The sequence below is a fragment of the Protopterus annectens genome, chromosome 8.part0 (assembly GCF_019279795.1).
Source record: "Protopterus annectens isolate FY-2018-M chromosome 8.part0, PAN1.0, whole genome shotgun sequence".
NCBI lineage: Eukaryota > Metazoa > Chordata > Ceratodontiformes > Protopteridae > Protopterus > Protopterus annectens.
The window spans coordinates 1,208,717,440-1,208,739,960 of NC_056741.1; the positions used below are offsets into that span (position 1 = coordinate 1,208,717,440).

General features: G+C 40.9%; 1 protein-coding gene across 1 annotated transcript in view; it reads left to right on the top strand.

Moving 5' to 3' along the window:
* Positions 1-1,235: 1,235 nt before the first annotated feature.
* LOC122809313 (guanylate-binding protein 1-like) overlaps positions 1,236-22,521 on the top strand; it is a 543,787-nt gene continuing 522,501 nt past the window's right edge. Inside the window, exon 1 of the mRNA XM_044080711.1 lies at positions 1,236-1,294. The gene's annotated coding sequence lies outside the window, so the exon portion shown is untranslated. The remainder of the gene's footprint in view (positions 1,295-22,521) is intronic.

A 22,521-nucleotide genomic window follows, 5' to 3' on the forward strand; every position in this document is an offset into this window, starting at 1 on the left:
TGGCTAGTTCTAAGGAAAGCAGACTTTCTGGCACCCTAGTTAAACAACTCTGCGCAATGCACAAAACCGAGCAAACACTGGTTTTTAATTCCTGCTTGGGTGCATCATTGTTTAACATCAACACCTTTACGCATTTAATTTTTTATTTATTGTACATTCTAAAGAAGGAACATTTATTGCCACTGTGCTGGGAAATGATGCTTCTTAAACTAGTGCCAATGTTTTTATTTTAATTGTTACTGAAGTGTCTTACTTACTGAAAGAAATTCCTTATGTATCAAACTCCTTTTGCATATGTATGTGTTTGTGTATATATATATATATATATATATATATATATATATATATATATATATATATGTGTGTGTGTGTGGTTTTTAGGACTTTGTTTACTTGCCCTGGACAAATTATTACTTTTAAATGTTTTTTGAACCCATCAGCTACATAATCTTTGCCCCTGGCAGTCTGTATCTTCGGGGTGACCCATTCTTTCCACTCTGCTCACCTTGGCCCATGTATTTCAAAGGGTTGGAGTATCCCTTATAATGAAACCCTTCAGTAGTGTTGCATATAGATATTGAGTGTCAGGGACCAAAGGTCTATCATCTCTGGCCATTATGTGTACTGTGGCTATAGACATTTTTGCATTAAATGCTCTGGGTTTCCTGCAGGAAGGCAGAATAATTTCATGTGGAGTGGAATGTGCAAAAAAGATGATGCAGGAATGCATGACTGCTCCCATTCACACGCTAAACTGTACATGACAACTACCACTACAGCATATACCTTAGATTATTTTACTCACAAGAGGCTGTCCACTACCCTCTGTCAAAAAATCCTTCCGTGGCAGGTATATCTGACTCCCATCTAAAAGGATGGAAATGTTGAAGATTTAGTGATCAGTCATCATCTTGCCCATTCCTCCATTCCTTCAGCTGACCCTTTCTCACCAAGACAAATTGCTGAACTGTATTCTGCACGTCATGGGCTGATGCTGCAATGTGACTACCTCCCTAAGAGTGGTCAGATTAGAAGAGTTGATAGTAGTTTTGCTGTATGGAGTAAAACAGCTAAAAATACCTTGCTTGCTTATTTCAAGCTTTCAGATCTCCAATACTATATTTAATTCAAGACACTGATGTGCAAAATTGTTTGTATAGGAATATTTTCAAAAAGCAGAAAATGAAGCTCTATATTTTGTCATAAATTCCTCCTTCTGTTTTCCTTTTAGTTTGAAAGAGTTGTCGTTCAGCAGTCAGGGAAGCCTACATCCTCGACTAGAACAAGGAAACAGGTTAGTATTTTTTCTTTTTTTTTACAGTTCTGTAGAATAATCTAATTGATTCCATATACATATCTGATGTTAAACTTTAATAAAAAGTTATGTACTTACCATAACTTTCCATCTGTGTTGTCCATCTTCATTCTTCAGCTGTTGGGTTCAGGTCTGACCCGCAGATCTGACTTGGGCACTTCTTCCAGATTGAAGGATTATTGAACTTTTGAGCTCCTCCCTTTACCCATAATGCCCCACCAACCTAACATACCTCAGATCTAGTTTGCTGCCCATATCACTAACAGAGCAGTGCAAAATAAGAAAGAAATGGAAGCTAGAACTCAAACAAGGAGCAGTTTCCTCCAATAATAAGGATAACCATGCTGTTCAGTTGAGATGCTTTCTGTAAATATTTTGGAATGAAGGGTAATGGAGGATAAGTGTAAAGAAGACTGGGGAGCCAAGTGTGAAGAAGAGCATCTCTCAATGACTCTTCTAGTGCTAGGAATCGGGGCAAAGAACCTGCTGCATTTGTTGTTGAGGGGAGAGTCAAATAGATTGCATTATGGTTGGCCCCATTGACAGAATATTCTCTCCACCACGTTGATATTGAAAGACCACTCATGAGGCATAAGAATGGACCTGCTTAATTTGTCTGCAATTGTGTAGATTTCCCTGAGGTGTGCATTGCTGTCAGAAAGTTGGAAGGGATCGCCCATTGCCATGCTATCAAAGCTACTTGAAAAAAGTGGGTAAGATCTGGTTCCTCCTGTTTGCTGATGTACCAGATTACTGACATATTGTCCATTTAAACTGCAATAGTCCCAACTCGGAGAGTGTCCTGAAAGGCCTGCAGTGCTAGGAGGACAGCTCTCATCTCCGGAACATGGATATGTGTCTTGGCTTCTTCGGGAGACCATATGCCTTAGACTGTCCTTCCTAAGAAATGTCCCTCCCTTCAACCTGACCTGAAAGGTGTTAGTGGTCACTGTTGCCTTGTTTTGAGGGAGAACAAAAGGAAGGGCTTTGTGGAGTTAATCAGAGTGGATCCACCCTAGAAGGTAATTTTTGCATGCTTGAGTAATTTTGACTGACATGGATGATGGGGGCTGGAGAATAGACCATTGATTGTTGAGTGTCCATTGAAGGATTCTCATATGGAACTTGGACAGCAGTATAAGGGTGATTGCAGCTTCCATGGATCACAAGGCTTGAAGCATCATATGTATCAGAAGGGAAGAGTTTTGAATTATCTTCTTGACCTGGAATTGAATGGGTTCTTTTTGAGATAGAGGAAGAGATGCTATTTGGGTGGCTTTGTTCAGATGAGTACCAATGAATTCCAGACTCTCGAGTCAGTGTGAGTTGAGATTTGTTGTAATTTACTGATATTCCCAGATGGGAGCACAGCTGGAGTAAATAGATCCTTACATGAATTAGTTGATGTCTGGTTGTAGCAGTCAGGAGCCAGTCATCAAGCCATGGAAACTCTCTGAATCCCAGCAGTCTCAGATGAGCTGCTATGACTGCCATGCATTTGGTGAACACCTTGGGGCTGTGGTGAGACCAAAGGGGCAGTGCTGTGATCTGGTAATGACTCACTCCCAGCCGGAAGCGTAATTATCTTCTGGAGTGCTTGTTCATTTTGATGTGATAGTATCTACTGAGCACATCCAGTTGTCCTAGTGCAGAAATGGCAGAACTGACTGAACCATGACCATCCAGAGCTTTGTATACTGGACAGACTGATTTAGTCTGCTGAGATCCAAAACTGGTCTCAAGTACGCTATCTTTTTTGGCACAAAATAAAATCTTGAATAAGTTACAGATCCTGTCTGGTCTCTGGGTCTTCTTGGATGACTGTTTTTTTTTCTAGCAGCTTTTTTGTCTCTAGAGAAGCTGCTTCCCCTCTGACTGGGTGGAACGTTGGGGGATCTTCTTTGGAACTACTGGAAGGGATTGGGAAAACAGTATAATATAACCTTTGGATATTATCCACTGCACACCGCACCCATAAATCTTTTATGATGTCTAGCCAGGCTCAGGGATAGCCGACCCCAGCTGCCTCCACAGACGGACAGTTAGGCCTCCATTCAAGAGCATTGATGGGATCTGTTTGACAAAGAGTCTCTAGATCTCTGGTTATACAGACCATCTCTACCATGGGGATGGTGTCTTCCATTTGAGTTCCCCCCTCTGCCTCTGGGGGAACTACCTCCATGTGATTCCTGAAAGAGGCTCTGGGATTTCTTGAACCACATCTTTTTACCACCTTGTTGGTTCTTAGAAAATTACCTCTGAGGAGTAGAAAAAGAGATGCCCACAGCAGACAGGGTCTTTCCTTCTTGTTCACACCCGGAGAGTGTGTTTTTTACTTTGGGACCAAACAGAAAGGTTCCATTAAAAGGTGCATTGACAAAAGAAGATTTAAATGGTTCTGAAAAATCACACAGGTATATCCAGGCATGTCTCCTAATGGAAATGTCTGAACCTGCTGCCCATGTGGTACCTTCCGCAGCATAAGAGATTAACCTCATGGATGAATTAGATATTGATTGAAGGGTAGTCATCTGTGAGGAAATGGTATTCCCTTCCTTGAAGAACATGGACCCTGAAAGAGATTTGATAAGGTCTTTGATCAGATCTCTTTGAAGTTTGGGAAAATGTGCCAAATAATTCAGTGACCTTAAAGCGAAGGTTGCTGATGCATAGACACACTTTCCAAACCTGTCCAGTGACCTAGACTCCCTGTTAGGGGGGACGGACGGAGAAACTTTCTCATGGCTGCTGCAACAACCATGGCATTAACCAGCACTCCTTTACCCCCAGTGTAGATGGTCTTTTAGAGGTGCAAGGATTTTGTCTGGTCTCTTGGGAGTAGGCTTGACAGTGTCCAGTTCCTTCCATACCCTTCAAGAGACCAGCTGTACAAGCTCATTGGTGGGTGGAGTCACACCCGAAAGCCTTCAGAAACACTAATTCCTCTTTGGAATGGTTATTGGTAGACCAACCACCTCTTTGTTTAAGGAGTTCAAAGATGTCTACAAAGGAGACATCATCTGGTGGTGATCTTGGGGATTCTTCCCCCTCATCAAAGTCATTGTCTTCACTGGGGAGTCTAAGTGTCTCCTTTTGCATGTTCTCTTCTGAGGGATCTCCTTGATGGGATTCTCCAGGGAGGTATCAGAAGAGATGAAGATACCCTGATGTTTGGACTGGAGTCTAGCACGGGCTGACATTCCCAGTGGAAGGGATGATTGAGGCTCAGGACACAAAACCAAATGAGATAATGGAGTCTAATCTGAAGAGCACAGGTAGTCTGTTTTCCAGGTATAGTGAAGAATCTTTCCACTATCTCAAAAGTGGAATACATATGGGAAGCAGAAACTGATGGATCTGACAGTGGACCCTCTCAGGTCATCAACTCGTTACATCCCAAAGGCACCCCCACCCGAGGAAGGAGTCAGAGCTGAGCTAATACCAAGACTCCGAGGAGAAGAGACAGCTGTGACTGCTTTGCAGTTGACTCCAGAACCCAGGAGCCAGCATGGACCCTTCAGCTGCTAGAGTCTTCCTGCTCTGAGGTACTTGGTGCTGGTTGACTCAGAGAAACCATCAGAGTCAAAGAAACAATGATCTTTGGATCCAAGGAAGATGTCCCCAAGGATTTCTGATCCGATAGCTGTGAAACTGAAGGATGGATTTGAGAAGGAGAAATCAAAGGCTCTGTGAAGGCTCTCATGACCTGCTGTGGTTAGAGCTGAAATGACTTCCATTTGAATCTGCATCCTAAGAACATTCCCTATCATGCTGCCTACATCTGATTCGGATAGGCTCCTGGAGGATCGAAGAGACAAAACTGTTAAAGAGGGCCTAGAATGTGTTTTGGGTGATTGTTCAAGAATTGGAGATGGTAACTTGGAAGGGATAAGCTCCAAAACAAAGGGGGAGTATGGATCTGAGGAATTATTTCAGTTCTTGGCTTTGGATCCAAAGTGGTCAGATCCGACTTTTTCAAAAGTTTAGCTGGTGGCTCCATGAGTCCTTGTCCTGTGTAATAGTGTCACCCCTTTTGCCCTGTTTTTTAGGGTTTGAGCTCCATCAACTAGAGTAGAGTGTTTAGAAGGAAGAAGTCCCCTTAGGATAAGCTTATTCTTCCACTTTGAGTCTAAACACTACATACACACTATGTGGCCATCAAGAGTTCATAAGCTTCTGCCCACAAGATACACATATTTTGAAAACATAAGGTTTGTGTGACATTTTTTAAAACAATAAGGAAAAATTACAACAATAATCAATTACAGCTGAGCAGGTATATCTAGAAAGATAGATGGGATTTTTTTTCATAAAGGGAAATAGAAGGGAAATAAAAGACAAGAAAAGACTACCAACAATTGTATTAAGGAATACTATAAAAGTATGTGAAAGGAAGACTACAAATACTGATATTGATAGGTACACAAGGAGTATGAGAAAAGACCATTAGTTTAGAAATATGGAATGCAATAATAAGGGTACAAGGAAAGTGTAGAGAAATAAATGAGTGTTGAGAAAAAACTAAAAGGAATTAAACTCACTTAAGTGACAAAACTATTAGACTACAACTCCTAATGATCAATAGCTTGTAATCCACATTTGTTTGCAATGGTGGCAAACAGGATCTCAGGTATGATAGATTGGTGGGGCATTATGGGTAAAAGGAGGAGCTCGAGAGTTCAAGAATCCTATGATCTGGAAGAAGCATCTGAGTCAGATCCAAACCCAACAGTTGAGGAATGAATAAAAATGGACAACATCAGATTTTTGCATTGTAGAATGCTAGGTTCACATCCTGTTCCAAGACTGAAAAAGGGCTTGTGGCACCTTCCACAGAAATTTTATTTAGTTTAAAATAATTGTCAAGAGATGCACTTGGAGTAGTTTTAAATGTGTAAAATTGTGTAACCATGAGACAGTTATTGCTTGTCAGGTAATCTCAAAACTAAAATGCTCCTATCCAAGTTAAAGGTCTAAAAGTACTAATAAAACATTTTCAGGTGGAAAACATGCGTGCACCCCTATATTCCCTTACATATATGTGTGTATATATGCATATATATATATATATATATATATATATATATATATATATATATATGTGTGTGTGTGTGCGTGCGTGTGTATGTATATGTATATATATATATATATATATATATATATATATATATATATATATATATATAAACTACAAGCTCAAACTGAATCAGAGAAAGTGAACTACACTTTAAAGTGAATTGTTCCTTTTTATTCTTTCTCTGTGTCACTATGATCTAAGTCCATAAACTAAATCTACAATTATAGTAAACCGCACTAGGGCATAAAATACCTACAGATACAGCCCTAGCAAATGTATCACACACAGGGGATGTTGGAGTGTTGGCTTTCGAAGACTCAGCTGAAGCCCTTATAATACTATGTAGTTGCTGTCTGGGTCCAGTATTTACTTAGATCTGCACATATAACAGTGTTGTAAAAGAATTCTTGGAGTGGAGGACTTATGATTTCTGGAGCTGTATATTCGGGTCTATATTATATGAACGAAAGTTCATAATATTGAACGCTCTAAAGAGCAAAAATGCCGGACCTCTAACTCCTTATTGTGGGGGGCTGCACCCCAACCCCGCTAAATATATATGCCAACTCCGAGATTGCACTGCAGTGAGAAAAGGGCAAATATTCCGTACTTCACTGTACTGCGATCCCACAAGAACCACTTCGAGGTCTGGCATTTTCGCTCTTCAGAGCGTTCAATATTCTGAACTTTCGTTCATATAATATAGACCCGTATATTCTATAGTGTTGTGCAGATACTAGTTAAGATTCATAAAAATTCGCTGCTTGGCAAATAAGATGTCAGTTGATTGTGTCTTGTTGTGCAGTGCTGCAGTCTGAAGGATATTAATTTCTAATTCAACAACCTGCTGTCCCTTTGACTATTGTTCACCATAATATGGTGTAATGGGTTTATAATTTATTGGTCAAATGAATACAGCATGGCACATGGGAATGAGTATTCAGTGATATTATGCTCTACCATATGCCTGTTTCAGAAGACTAGATGAAATGGTGCTATGGGATTCTGTTCACCATATTATTATGGTATGTCGTTCTGGCCTCTGCTGCTGTGCTACTTTTGCCTCAGTAAGCCATTTTTGATTTTGCTGATCTATTAGATACATATGGGTAAAGGAAGCCCATTCCGTTATGCTCTGCTGCTTAGTTGCCCTGTTTTTCTTTGGTTTGTAGTGATATTGAAAAGAATTGCACATGCAGGTTATTTATGAATTGCTGTAGGATAAAACATTAAGGCATGGCATGCAGGAACATTCACTTGTAGCCCTGAAAGCACTGTCTTCTAAAAAGGACGCATTACAAGAGTAGAGCATGTGGAGTGCTGTCTTAGACAGCAAGTACTTTATTATACAAGAAGTGATAAGGAGGGAAGGCCACTATACTCAGTGAGAATGTGATAATACCAGGCACTGGAGGACAAGAGACACTAGTCAATGAGTATTGCAGGTGCATGTTGTAAGGGATTGGGTGGCTACACTGAACAGCAACCACTGTATTAAATTATTATTAATGATGAAACGGGGAAGAAGGGGGCCAAGACATTAAGCACTGTTTAACACAAGAAATTTGAGAAATATGGTTGGATTTATTGAAAACTGGCTAGTTAAATTGACTGTATGGAACTGTCACAGACAGTACTTTCTCAATGTGACAAGTTTTGACACCTCCATTCCTCACGTAGGAGGGAATCAACTAAACTCTCTAACTAGATTTGAGAATGCCAAACATTGGGACGGTTTATAATGGAGATGTTATCACAGTTCCATTTCTTCACTTAGTCCTAACCAAACAAGCTTCAATAATTCATACCTAACTGTATACTTTGAGGCATGAGTGAACCTTGACTTGATGATGAGCAATACTTTTTTTACAGGGAATGGGAGATAGTGGGACATCCCTAGTGATGAGCGTTTATTTATTCATTAAAAGGGTGTCACTCGTCTGGCCAGGATAAAACAGACGAACAGTTGTGGGTTCTGTTCAAGCAGCTTTATTACATAAAAACATTAAGGCTTAGTAACTTAAACTTAAATAAACAGACTGACTACTGCACTTATACATGTTATCACTCTGGCTGTTCAAAGGGAATGGAAGTTTGTGAGGGAGGGCAACAGTAGACATGAGTATTATTTATTTATTTATTCATTTGTTATAAGGGTTGGGCATTATGGGCAGTGACCCTAGATATGTCCATTTATGTCTGTTGCCCAGAAGTAGGAGTTACACATGCACTGCTTGTGTAACACTGTGCTTGACTACAGATTTTGATTAGCAGAGCTTACCAAAGCACATATCCAAGGCTTCTACTGTGCTGCTTGGAACTTGGCAGAATGTATTCATGGCAGCTGCAGTTTGCAGTAGGTGACTGGGTCCATGATGGATCTGGACTGCATAAAGCAAGATTAGCTTTGCCATTCTTTTCATTGTCATGAATCCCAGTCACTGTCCTTCATGGATGGCACAGTTTCTTCAAGTTGGACATCTGGCTGTATCGTACAGTCACTCTTACTTAAGGGTGGGAGATGTTACTCCAGCTACATATGTGTTCTTCTTAAAGTGTGGTACAGTAAACTGGAACTAACCATCTTGTAGTACTTTGCAGAAAATCTATAGTTGTGTTACATGCCCAGTATTCCACATTTATATTAATGCTATGGAAACATTCTTTCAGAACTAAGTTTTGTTTGCAGTTTGCCACTACAAGATTCCCTTTTCTCTGTTTCTTCCCCCTTCCCCTTACTCCCTATTGTCTAATAATTGCATCACTTCTGTTATCCCTTGATTACCATTTATACCATATCTACTCCTCCCTTCCCCATCAACTCCCTGTTATTTTCATCTAACCTTCTTCGGCTTAAGATTCATTTTTCTACATGTTGTAGTCTTTGTGGTATAAACTTGTGAATAAGTTTCAAGTACTTAACATTTTTTCTAGGTAGTATTATTTGCAGTTAACATTTTTTTTCTAATTAATTGCAGCTTCATAAGAGTTCTGTGATATGTTGCTATGTTTTCTGTATATAACAATGTATTACTATTGCTGACTTGTACATGTGCTTTATCTGCTGTTCTGCTTTTGTGCCATTGTGGCCTAGGTTGTGCTTGAAAAGGTTGCTCAGACCTGTGTATTTACCCGGTTGCAATATATGAAAATAAAATAAATAAATAAGCTGTACCTGTGATATTGTTGTTTCGTAAGGGGTGTGACAGTTACCTGGATCTATGTATCCTGTATTATTATGCAGATAATCTCCCTCAGTACTGTTACATTACTTGAACCTGCATATCTGATAATTTTGTACAGACTGACTCCTTTAGGAGACGGGACAGTTATCTAAAGTTGTGCCTCTTATAATATTAAAGGGAACTTGCACAGAGTCATGAAATTCTTGCCTTCACTACGTGTACACCATTCTGACTGAATAGACAACACAAGCATAACTCCCACCTTATTCCTCCTAATTTTAGTTTTCCTTCTTATTTTCTTGCAACCTTAAATATCAAGGGGGATTCATAAAGGTTACCACAACGTGTAGACTATGTCTATACTTTGTGTAATTTTTCTGAGTCAATAGACAGCACAAAAAATGTGGTATGGATGTTCTTGAATACAGATTTTGTACACTTTGTGTATACTTTGTGTAGGTGTTCATGAATCTGGCCCTTTAGTTTTTTTTTTGGACAATGCCTAGAGCTAGATATCTGGTTTTATGGTACAGATACTGTCTGCCAAGGTCAAACAGTATATGCAGGAGCTAAAATGAGTCAGTTGATACATCATTATGGTTGTGACAGTTACTTGGTAGTAATACAAAGAGATCTTTCCTTCCAAGGATGGATTTATTTACTTATATACTGATAATTCTGGTCAGACATACTCTTTCAGCTGTAAGACAGCTTCCTGGAGATATTTATGTGCAAAAGTTATGCAAACAGTGCTCCTCCAAGATGAAATGCTTTATTGGAATCTGTTGATACTATTCATATATTGATTAATATGAATGTGGCTGTCACCTTAAACTATAAATGAACTGTTGCAGACATTAATCCTGAGATATAAAAAGTTACTGTGGTGTTGCTGTTGGATTCATTTTCATGTCATGACACCACAGAAGGCTGGAGATAGACAGATAGTAACCGATGGATGCACACACATATATGCCTTACTACCATGGCAGCAACTGAGGAGCAGAACAGTATCACATGAACTCTCACATGCTTACTTAGATTTGTGAGATACTTTTGACTTTCTGGTTATGTGATTCATTGCCACTACCGGTAGCTGTAGAAATGTCAAAATTTGTGCAGACCCTGTCTTTCATGGATAGTTCCTTGCCATGTCATGTTCTGTATGACAGGTAAAATCCTGAATTAAATTGTCATGTCAAATAAAAATGTCAGCATATTGTCCAAAAATATCAAATGAAACAATGGAGTTTAACTTTGAGAGAGATGTGGTAGAGTAAGAGGATAAAATCCTTTGGCTCCGAGAATCCAAGTTTGATTATGCCTGAGGTGCTTGATACAGCTAGAAGGAAAGGATGGGTGTGTCCATCCTGATGGAGGGAAGGGCAAAGCAAGGTACACATGCACAGTTCTTTTGGAGGAAGGACTTGGTGAGTGTGTATCCTGGAGCAGGCACTCCAGCTCACCTCAGCAAGCCAGTGTATGGCAGAATCCTTCATTAGTGAGTGTACAAGACTGTGCACATGCAGAGGAAAGGCATTATGAGTCCTCCCAGTGACATGGGTAGCTGGTCTCCCAACCCAAGGGGTAGGTTGGACATACAAATGTGCCCTCACTGCAGTGATGATGATGGCAGGGGCACAAGCAGTCCTCACGCCTGCCAGTATGATGGCTCTTCTGAACACCTGCAATCCCCATACTATACTGGGGAGGTAATTCCCTCATACAGTGGCGTAAACAGTAGGGGTCCGATTAGGGAAGACATAATGTTCACCTGACATGGAGGCCAAAAGCACCTATAAAAAAAATTAAACTTTTGTTTGCAGTTTGTGATCCTGCATTATTGTACAGTACACTATGCGGTGGTGGTGCTGCTGTAATGTCGCCTCAGAGTAAGACGTCCGGTTCGATTCTCAGCTAGAGCGTCTTCTGTGTGGAGACATGCGTGAATGGGCTTACCTTCATTGAAGGTTGTGCGTCAGGGCTGGCAACTCGGCACGTAAAAATCTACTGCTAATCATTAGCGGATCGGAGTTCCACTGTGGCGACCCCTAACAGGGAAAAGCTGAAAGACACAACAAAAACAACAACAACAACACTATGCTTATGACACATAACAGACTGTACTGAACAAGTCTGTGAAGCATCAGTCTTACAAAATCTGCAAAGGAATGGCTCTACAATAGCCATATTGGTGGCATAGAGGGTAAAGTCTTGACTATGGCCCAGGTGACCCAAATTTGATTAGGAGTTCAGGTAGCTGTAGAAGTGGTGGAGGGATGTTACCATCCCAGTTGGGGTGGGGCAGTCCTATAAGCCTCTCCTGTGACGATCCCTGGTAGAGCCTGAGAACATCATGTTTATGAGGCATAATATCAAGGGAGGATGGGCTGGGGACATGGCTGAGCTGCCACAAAGGTGGGATGAAACGTTGCACATCCCCATTTCTTGACCACCCCTCTGATCTACTACTGTGACTGCAAGGGAAAGGAATGAGGTAAGTCAAAAAAATGAACCCCCATTGTTGGATGACATTGGCCAGACAGAGTGATACTCTTAAGCTTTGCACTGGCTGTAGCCCTGTTGGAGGAAGTCGGGGGATAATTGGTGGTTTGTAGGCTTTGTAGTGGACATGGGATACTAGGTATAGTGCAGAAAGGATGATGTAGTGTGGAGAAGAAGGTGTTAAAAGTATTAATGCCTCTGCAACCTTGCAAATCATTTACTTTACAAACGTGAATCATGTTCACTGCAAGAGTGAGAATCTTTGACTTTCTGGTTATGTGATTCATGGACACTGCAAGCCTGTGAATCATTCTTGGCTGTGTTATGAGTTCAGCTTTTGCATTTGCATCTGTACAATGAGAATTCGCTTTATTATGCCCAACTATTTACAAACAGGCTTTCCCAAAATATTGGTAGTTGCACTAATGCAGCTTGAAACAGTAAAATATAGTCTTAGTTTTTGTAAACATAAGACAACTTTCTGACCCAGCAGTTTTAATTTGGCCCCGGAAACCCTGCGAAAGGAAGCTTTAGACTTGTAACAGTGAGTGTACAAGACCAACTACTTGAATGCTGTTTTAATTGTAATGCATTTTACTCCAAGTATTTTAACTTCAATGAAGGAAATCTCCCATTTGTAGGCACATTTTTCAATACAGTATTTTTACATTGACAACACTAAGAGGTTCCTTTACTTACTAAAAAAAACAGTGCATGCTGTTACTACACACTTAACAGCTGCATTCACAAACAAATTTTTTTGAGAGTCATAATGTTTAAGATTCAAGACTGTGATTATAAACTCATCAGTTATACTTGAATCAGTCACTTAAAATATATTTTTCTTCCATGTTTTCTTTGTCTTGCAGACCTCAGCAAAATGGTTAGGTGATCAGCATCTTCTGCATTCTATATTAAGTTAGAGACATGGCTTCTTATCATGCTGGCAGCCATATCTTGTACAAAATAGTGAACTGAATGCTTTCAGTCATAGCTGTATCATCAGATTCATGCATAACAGTGATTTATTTTCTGTTTGAAGAACTTGTACCTTGCCTTGACAGGACAGGAGTATTCTGTTTAATATTTGTGGATTTAAGATTCATTTTAATTTCTAGCAGTGCTCCTATCTTCAGCAAGCTCTTTCATCTAGGTGTGGGTTATAGCTGCTGCAAGTGCACTACAAACATTCACAGCTTTATCCAGTGTTGATTCAGACTCTGTAAATAGTTTGATTCTTAATTTGCCATGTGTAAAGTTACAGGAGATCCTATTTCGCAATAGTGAATTTGTAGGTCACCAAACTCAGTCTATGCATTTTTATTTATTTGTCATTTGTTTACTGGGAAAGTCCAACTGGACAAATTGTCCATTTTTAGTGGAGGCCTGGGAGAAACCCCAAATACAGATGAACAAGCATATGCTTTTTACAAGCTAAAAATCATACATTAAATTACAAGGTACTTATGATGAGAGTTAAAGCAGAAGTACAAATATATGTAGAAGTAACTAATAAACTAGTTAAAAATATAGGCATGTATGTAATGGATATAGGATGAAAAAAGAAGTTAAAGGAGAAGTATTGGAGGAAAATTAGGAGTAGTGGAGAGGTTAGACCAGAATATTAGATTTGAGTAGGAGACCTAGATTATGGTAAAAGTTAACTAAGAAAGAGAGAAAGAGGAAACAATGTGAGAGTGGAAATATAGGAACTAAAAGAGTTCCAAACCCTGGAGATATTGTTACAGTAGAGTGAGTCCCCAAAGAGTTATTAAATTTTGTAACTTGTAGAACTTTGTCAGGAGAGCTCATGGATCTATAATTGGAGTAGAGTTGTAATAGATTTTGAAGTGCAGAGCACGTTTCTGGTTGGTATATTACAGTATGGGCAGTTGTAATTTAGGTGAAGGGTAATAGATTGGGTAGCTCAAACCAGCTAAGTTGACATACAGTGGTGGTATCTATATGGTGAGTTGTTTCAGCAGGCTTCTAGTTTAGTTAGGTGTGTTTTTTTAAGATTGGTGAAGATAGGAGAGACATAAAGCAGGATATATAGTGGATGCGTTCTGGCAATAGATTGTCTAGTAGTGTTGGTGAGGTATGGTTTGAGTCTGTATAGAGATCCTAATTTAATGTGGTCCATTTTAATGATTAGAGGTAGGTGGTTATCAAATTTCATGTTACTGTTAATAGTGACTTAGAGAAGTTTTGCGTGAGATACAGCATGAAATGTGGTATTATTAGATGAATAGATGAGAAAGGAGGAGAGGCAGTCAGAGGTTTTGCTATTTGAAAAGAGCATTAGTTTAGTTTTATTGGGGTTGAGGATTAATTCATAGTTAAGAGAGCCAAGATGCAACAGCTAAGAAGGATTTTTGTGTTATTTCATGGAGTTTTGGGAGGGATAGTGCATCACTGATGAGAGTGGAGTCATTTGCGTACTGCACAGTAGTGGTGAGGTGGGTAGCAGTATGGAGTTTATTGGTGAAGATAGTGAAAAAGAGTGGGCCTAGAACTGAACCCTGCGGTACACCTACAGTGGCAAGTAAGAGGGAGGGGAGATCATATTGCCATTTGGCAGCTTGTTGGTCAGATAGGTAGTTGTGAAACCATGAGAGGGCAGTATGGCTTAGTTTTAGAGCTGAGAGTTCATTGAGGAGCTTTTGATAGGCTACAGTGTCAAAAGCCTTGGACATGTCTAGGAAGCTGGAATAAACAAGTTGCCCATTATTTTTGAATTGGTTGATAGTGTTGGTGAAACGTATGAGGGCAGTAGTGATACTATGATTGGGTCGGAACCCATGTAGGGTATGAAATATTAGATTATTGGATAGCAGGTATTTCATGAGTTGTAAGTGTATGCATTTTTCTAAAATTTTTGGTAGTGGAAATAATATTGCTATTGGCCTGTAGTTAGAGAGTTCTGTGGAGGTTCCACCTTACTGTACAACAGAAGGAAGAAACTGTTGCAAAAGAGAGTAAAATCCAATGAGTGGAGAAGCTCCCTGGTCAGCCTCAGTAAGTAGCTGAGATCCCTTATAAGATCCTCCAATGCTAGCTACGAAAACAAAATCGCCACTAAATCCAAGGACAACCACAAAGTATTCTATAGCTATGTCAAGAATCTAGATGGCAACACCCAGATTTGCTCTGAGTTACAGCACAAAGGCATGAAAATTACAGAACCAACTGATACTGCCAACATCCTGGCAGATAGGTTCAGTGCTAACTTTACCCCCCCCCCCCCTCTCACCCCCTAAAGGGCCCATATCTATACAGGAAGAATGCAGAGTCCCTGTAATCACAACTACGCAGGTAAAAGCTGCACTTTCTAAAGCCAAAAACACAGCATCCATGGGACCGGACAACATCCCAGGCTGTGTTTTACATGAACTTCAGAATGAACTGACTCCCCACTTAAGCACGATGTTCAATAATAGCCTTGCATCAGGCTTTGTGCCCACTGAATGGCACACAGCAACAGTTACCCACTCCACAAAGGGGGAGCCACCACTGATCCCGGGAACTATCGACCTGTTAGCCTGACGAGCCTGTTCTGCAAGGCCATGGAACGTATCATCATGGAACTCATAAACAAAAACATTGGTAACTTCCAAACTCTGGATCCCACCCTGTTCGGGTTTGTGAAAGGCAGATCATGCCTCCTGAACCTGATCGACTTCTTTGAAGCAGTCACCAAAGCCGCGGATGAGGGTAAGGTGGTTCACACAACCTATCTTGACCTCGCCAAGGCTTTCGACACTATTCCCCATTCTGAAATTATAGCTAAACTCACTAAACCAGGTATAAATCCCTACGTCACAACTGGCTCACTGACAGAACCCACACTGTAAAAGTTGCAGACTCCAAATCTGACCTCAAAGCAGTGACAAGTGGAGTACCACAGGGTTCCGTCCTGGGACCTCTCCTGTTTGGTATCTACTTCTTTAAAGTACAGGCTAACACAGAAGGCCTCTGGTTAACGAAGTTCGCAGATGACTGCAAACTAGGAGCCATAGTCAAGTCCCCAAATGATGTGGACATCCTACAGAAGGGCCTCACTGAGACAGATGCCTGGTGTCAGAGCCATGGCCTCAAGCTCAATGCCAAAAAGTGCAGTGTCAATCCCTTTGGTAAAAACTCTGTACCCATGAGCTACCACATAGGCAGCAATCTATTTAACACCGAATGCGTGATAAGAGACCTTGGGACCCAGGTGGACAGCAGTCTCTCCTTTGATAGTCACATCACCACAGTAGTCAGGAAGTCCTTCTATGTGGCACACCTCATCATAAAAGGGTTCTCATACAGGAAAAAAGAGGTCATTGTTCCCCTCTACTCGTCACTCATTAGACCCATTATAGAGTACAATGCCCCTTTTGGAATGTACTTCACAAGAGATCTGCAGCAGCTGGAAAGGCCACAGAAGTACCTCACAAAGAGGATTACTGGCCTCAAACAAATGCCCTACACTGACCGCCTCAAAAAACTCCAGCTTTACTCCGTAGCATACTCCGAGGTGATCTCTGCCTAACATATAAAGCTATGTCAAACCCAGAGCTGTTGGACATGCTACACCTAAAGAAATCCCAATCCCTCCGAGCTACACGCTCTAGGGGCCTAAACCTTGACCACAATAAACAAGACATGCTGGCGGAATAGATTCCTGTCCCAGAGACTTCCTATACTCTGGAACAAGCTACCCATCTATGTCAAGCAAAGTTCTTCATTAGCACTCTTCAAGAAAAATCTTGATGAGTGGATGGGAAATAGGAAATACACCCCGGGGATCACTTTTGTGTCTCTGCCTGACAGTGGCACAGGAAAATAACCTTCTTGGGTGGCGTAAGCTATGGAGCCTTGCTGGCTAGGCTTACGTAGGCCCTTGGGCCGATAGCCTAGTACCTACCTATGAACCTATGCAGTGGGGTGATGTATGCTATTTTCAATAGTTTGGGCATGTATTGCTGTCGATAGATCGGTTGAGTAAAATAGAGATGGGATAAGCAGTAGCATTAGCTGCCAATTTTAGGTATTCAGTAGGCAATTTGTCAGCAGTGGTAGATGTTGGTTTGAGTTTGTTGAACAGTTTTTTATAGTGCTGGTTTGAAGAGGCTTGAGGGAGAAGGCATTTGTAATTTTATTTGCTTCTTTAGGTATGATTAGGGGATCATTACTGTTATTTTTGGCTAGTGATAGTATGGAGTTGGTAAAGTATTTATTAAACTGGGTAACTATAGTATCTGTGATATTTATAGTGGAAGGGGTTGGAGTAGATGATTGACCAGGATGTAGTAGTTTCATGTCAGTCCAGAATTTGAGGGTTGTTTTGATGTTTTTCTTGGATAACATTATAGTATTTTTTGTCATACTTGATCTGTTTTTTGGCTTTATTTCTTAGTTGTCCGTAATAATCTATGGTGGATTGGCTTTTGTTGGACTGATATTGTAACCATGCATTTTTTATAAGCTTAAGTAACTGTTTAGTGTCTTCTTTTAACCATGATGTTTAGTTTGATGTTATCCTGACATATGTAAAGGGTGCTAGGCTGTTTAGTATGTCTAGGAATAATTTATTAAAATATTCAATGGCAGAATCAAGTCGCAGTGCTGGAGGATGGATATAAAGGTATGGGGTGAGAAGTTCTTTTTGTTGTGAATTAGTCTGAATATAGTATTTTTGGGAGGTGCAGACATTGCCTGAGTAGGTAGGTAGATGGTCACTGAGGTTATCTGGGAGGCATCCTGATTGTTCGGCCAGTGATGGTTTGTTGGTTAGAGTCCAGTCTAGAATAGACAGCATTAATTCAATCACATGTGAAACCGCTGAGTCTCTGAGCCTTGGTTTCTGGTGGCAAACAAGTAATTAATGATATAGCAAGTTCTTTTTGGGGCTCATAATATTACTGTCTTTAATGACAGTTAAATAAATTTTCCTGTTGTCCTGTAATAAAGCTAAATTTATTAAATGCCTTAGTAGTATTATCTTCTACCAGGTAAGGAAAAGTTGCAACTTACGCCTCAATTTCTGCAAACATAGCTTCCAATTTTTTTCCAAATTACCACAGAGTATGAATTATGTAGGAAGATGAAATGATATGATGGATACCATTGTGAAGCATTCATCTGTTCACCACCGCTGATGGTGAAACTGCAAAGAATCCAGATTTTTTTTTACTGTACATGAAACTGTAGAGGCTTCTCATCTGAGTCATCCTCCTGGCTGTTTGCTGAGTTGTGGCTTTTATTATGCTGAAGAATTTATCTTCCAAAACTACAGCTAGTTTTGCCTTCCTTTATCTGAAATGTTATTTTTCCTTCTTGTTAACTGAAGATATTTGATTTCTTTTTCATGGAGTCTCAAGATATGCTCACTTGTATGGTGAAATACTCCCAGTAATCTATTGGTGATATTTTAATTTTTTCATGCCAGTTTTTCCCCATTTTTCTCAGTTCTGAGAGTGAATCACAGACTGAAGATGATCCATATTCCATTTTAGAGGTTCATAGGTAGTTACTAGGCTATTGGCCCAAAAACATTTTAAGCCTAGCCAGGCTTACCCCAAATTTACCAAAATATTGCTGATGTGCATCAATACTCCAAGGAATTTTATGAGTTATGATATATGCTTGTAGAGGTCAAGCATTCACAGGCTGTTCCTATCCATTATGGCCATAGGTGCCACACCAGGGGTAAATTTGCAATTTCCCATCCATTGGTCTAAGTTAAGTCTGAATCTGGTTAGGGCTCAGCTTTGATTCAAATGGATGGCAAGCCTGTTCCAGAGAAGGGTAATCACTGAGACACGTGTCTGACATGTCCTGGCTATGTTGCAGAGAAATTTTAGGCTTTTAGAACAGGCATTTCTGATGCTGTTTGTTTTGCAGATGTATAACAAGTCTGTTAGTGCTGGATCAGAGGATTCCTTGTAGGCTAGGTATAGCTCATCACAGAGCAGTCTGTAGGACACCAAGTACAGGAGTAGAGTTTTCACAGTCCACATATGACTTGTTTTCTCCCTGTATTCTTTTTGTGAGGAGTTTCTGTGGTCTCTCAGGCTGTTTCAAATCAAGTAAATGCTGAAGGTGCGTTGTACTCAATGACTGGTCTGATGAGAGCCGAGTTCAGTGGAACAGTAGCTTCACTGGACATGGTTGCCATTGCCTTACTTCTGAGTTGTGCAATTCAGAGTGATTTTCTCACCACACTAGACATGTGATGGTCAAAGCTCAGGTTATTATGAACATACATTCAAAGATCTCTGACCCACTGGATCTACGTTTAGGATTTTGTTATCAATGTGGTAATTTCCTGGGGTGGCTGTCTTTCCAAAGAGTAATATTATGCATTTTTCACTGAGTTTTAGTCCATGGCTGTCTTGAAGAGTGCCTGTGTCTGTAGGGAATTCAGTGAACATGCCTTGTTTGCAGTTGTCTGCAAAGTTGGTGAGCCAGAGGCCCTTGACATTTGCTTTGAATTCAGAGGAAGTCTTTTGAAGCCACTTAAACTGGACAAATGTCTGTAAAGAACAAAATTTGCAGTAGACAAATGACTTTGTTGGGTTTGGTCTCACTTCACATTGTTGTAGTAGTGCAGATATTAACAATCAGGAGCCAGTAAATGCACAACCTTGTGCTTTACAATCATAGCAGCGACTGAGGAACGTTACAGCATGTAATATCATGTTTGCATAGTTATTCCTTGGATAGTTAGGTTATTTAAAGCTACAATACAGTATATATCACGATTACCTGAAGCTGCACAGGTGGTAAATTTTTTTAGATCTTGTCCTTTAGGAGTATGACAGAAAGGTGAAATGGGTCACTATAGTTTGCCAAAGCACAATAAATTGAAAGTATGATTGCTTCCCTGAACTGTGAGAACACTGAAAGAAATCCTGAATTGGAGGAGATAAATGCTCCTGCCTCCCCCCACCACATGTTGAGAGTAGCCCATTTCCCATTTCAAGCTAACGTCTTTTTTTTTAAGTGTGTTTTTCCTTTAGTGCGTACAGATCATCAGCCCCTCTGTGACCATGAGCTGACTCATTCCCAAGCCACTGAGTGTACACCAAGAGGCCAAGAGCCAACTACAGAAAGCAGTGATAAGAGCAACAGTGCAAGTGGTTTATGCCCTTCTTAACATCTGCTTTTACCAAAATTGTGGGTGTTTTGTTGGGCCCTAATTTCATCCTGGGGTTGACATTGCCCACATCACTATAGGAGATCTACTGTGTGTGTGCTGTTGCACAAAAGCGAATCAGGGCTATCGTCACCAGCCCGTTAGCATCAAACCCCAGTCATCAGTTCTGTCCATTTTAGTGACTTTAAAGCCTTCTGTTGCTTGGTGGTCAAGCAACTGAAACTACCACTCCTGCCCTTAAGGTGGAAGACCCAGTGTCAGGTACTCGCTCCTATCTTCTCTGACCCACTTGTTCCAGTGCAAGAGCCACTGATTGAACTTGGGTTATCCATGGACTGGAAACAGGATTTTATCCCTCTTCACTGTAGAGTAGGGCATGTGGGCAATGGGCAGTGTCACAGTAGGCTTTATTTCATTAATGAGGTTCTTTGGTGTCCCTACCATTAGCAATTTTTTTTTGATTAATTGCAGTTTTACCAAAGTGCTTCTAAGCATTTTGTCATGCTTCCTATGTAAACCCTTACATACATTTCCATTACGTTGGCATTGTCTGTCAGTGTTGAGATTGTTACCTGCAGGTCTACTGTTGTTTCACAGGTAGTAACAAAGTTGTGATAGTTAGCAAGAGCTGCACATGTGAATAGTGAGTTCCTAAGTTATGCCCAATATATCATCATCATCAACTCCCTTTTTCCCATTTTCTACATGGGGTCGTGGTATCGTGTTAACTGTGAACATCTCTCTCAATTCAGTGCCACACTCCTGCCTTCTTTGACACTTTTACCTGACTGTCGCACATCTTTTGTCTTGCTAGTATATTTCCTGGATTATTTACTTTCCCCACGGCTGTCCATTAGCTGACACCAGCTCCTTTCCTCAGCCACTGGGTCAACTGGATCTGCCTTAGCCTTCTCTGGGCTCAACATGAATCACTTCCAGAACTGGTAAGGATATTGAAGACAATGGTACAGCACCATACTGCTGCTGGGGAGTATGCCCTAATCCCCGCTCATCCCGTGGAAGTATTAAGAACTCCACAGCTGCTGCCTACTGGAGGTACATGCTTGCTTACACTCATGCAAAAACTCTCAACTAAGCAGCATAGCTCCTACAGTGTAGAGCTTCCCCAGTTCTTAATCCTGCATGAGCCTAGGCAGTCTCCCTTCTCCCAAGATGGGTAAGTTGATATCAGCTGCTCACTCTCTCCCATCTTCCCTCATCCATTCTTCCCTAGCACCCATGCTGCTAAGCAAAGCCAGGTCATCTAAGGAGCAATAAGGGCTTTTATCCCTCTACACCATGCAGCCAAACATTTCATGGCTTATTTCCTGGCCTAGAACTTTTCTAAGATGAATGTGAAAAATGAGATCCACACTGCATGAGCTGCAGAAAATAACTGGCATGCTGAGGGTTTAGGCACTATCATAGTGTGTATATCCACACATACAAAGAGCATGTTGCTCCCAAGTGCAGGAGCTTCTGAGAAGAAGATGCTGGACTGAACTAGAAGAATTGATGAAGCCAACTAGAGACCCTGAGGTCTACATTAGCAAATACTCAAATGCAAAAATTTAGGTAACTTCCAACCCATGACGAGAGATTATATACATTACTGCAAGATATGAAAATCTGGGTAGCTGCTGTACACTTATGAGTCCATTTGGCTTAATGGTTAAGGTCTTCACCTCCCATGAACAAGGTACAAGGTTTGATCCTGACCTCTGACCAATGCCTCCTTGGAGTTTGCATGTTTTCCTTGTCTCTCTATGGGGCTCCTCCCAACTCAAAAAAAAAAAACATACTGAGTGTTTCCATCTCAAAACTCACCAATGCATGGATCTGTGGGCAGCAGAACAGACTCTACATGGTGCCCTATAGGAGGAAGAGTTGTACAGTCCAACCACTTTGGGCATCTGCTGTGGTTGGCAGTAACCTCATGATAGGAGAACACTGATCACAGACTGTGTGCCATGGCAGGGCTAGCCACTCAACAGTGTAAAATATGGCTCTAGTTGATTTGGTCTTGTTGACCAATGTCATCAAGTGGGCATTGGTATTTGCTGGTGATAAGTGGGTTGAGAACACCGCCTATTCCAACTTATGCCAGGGACCCGTGCTAATGGTGGGAGGGGTGTATGTGCCCCTGTTGGCCAGTATGTGCCTGCCATAAAGCCCAGCAGGCCTGGGTCAATAAGCTGCTGGCTGGCCGATGTCTAGTTGCCCAGCTTGGGCAACCTGGGATGGCCCTATTGAGCGAAAGCTGGACGTAAAACCAATCAACCTGCCAAACATGAAC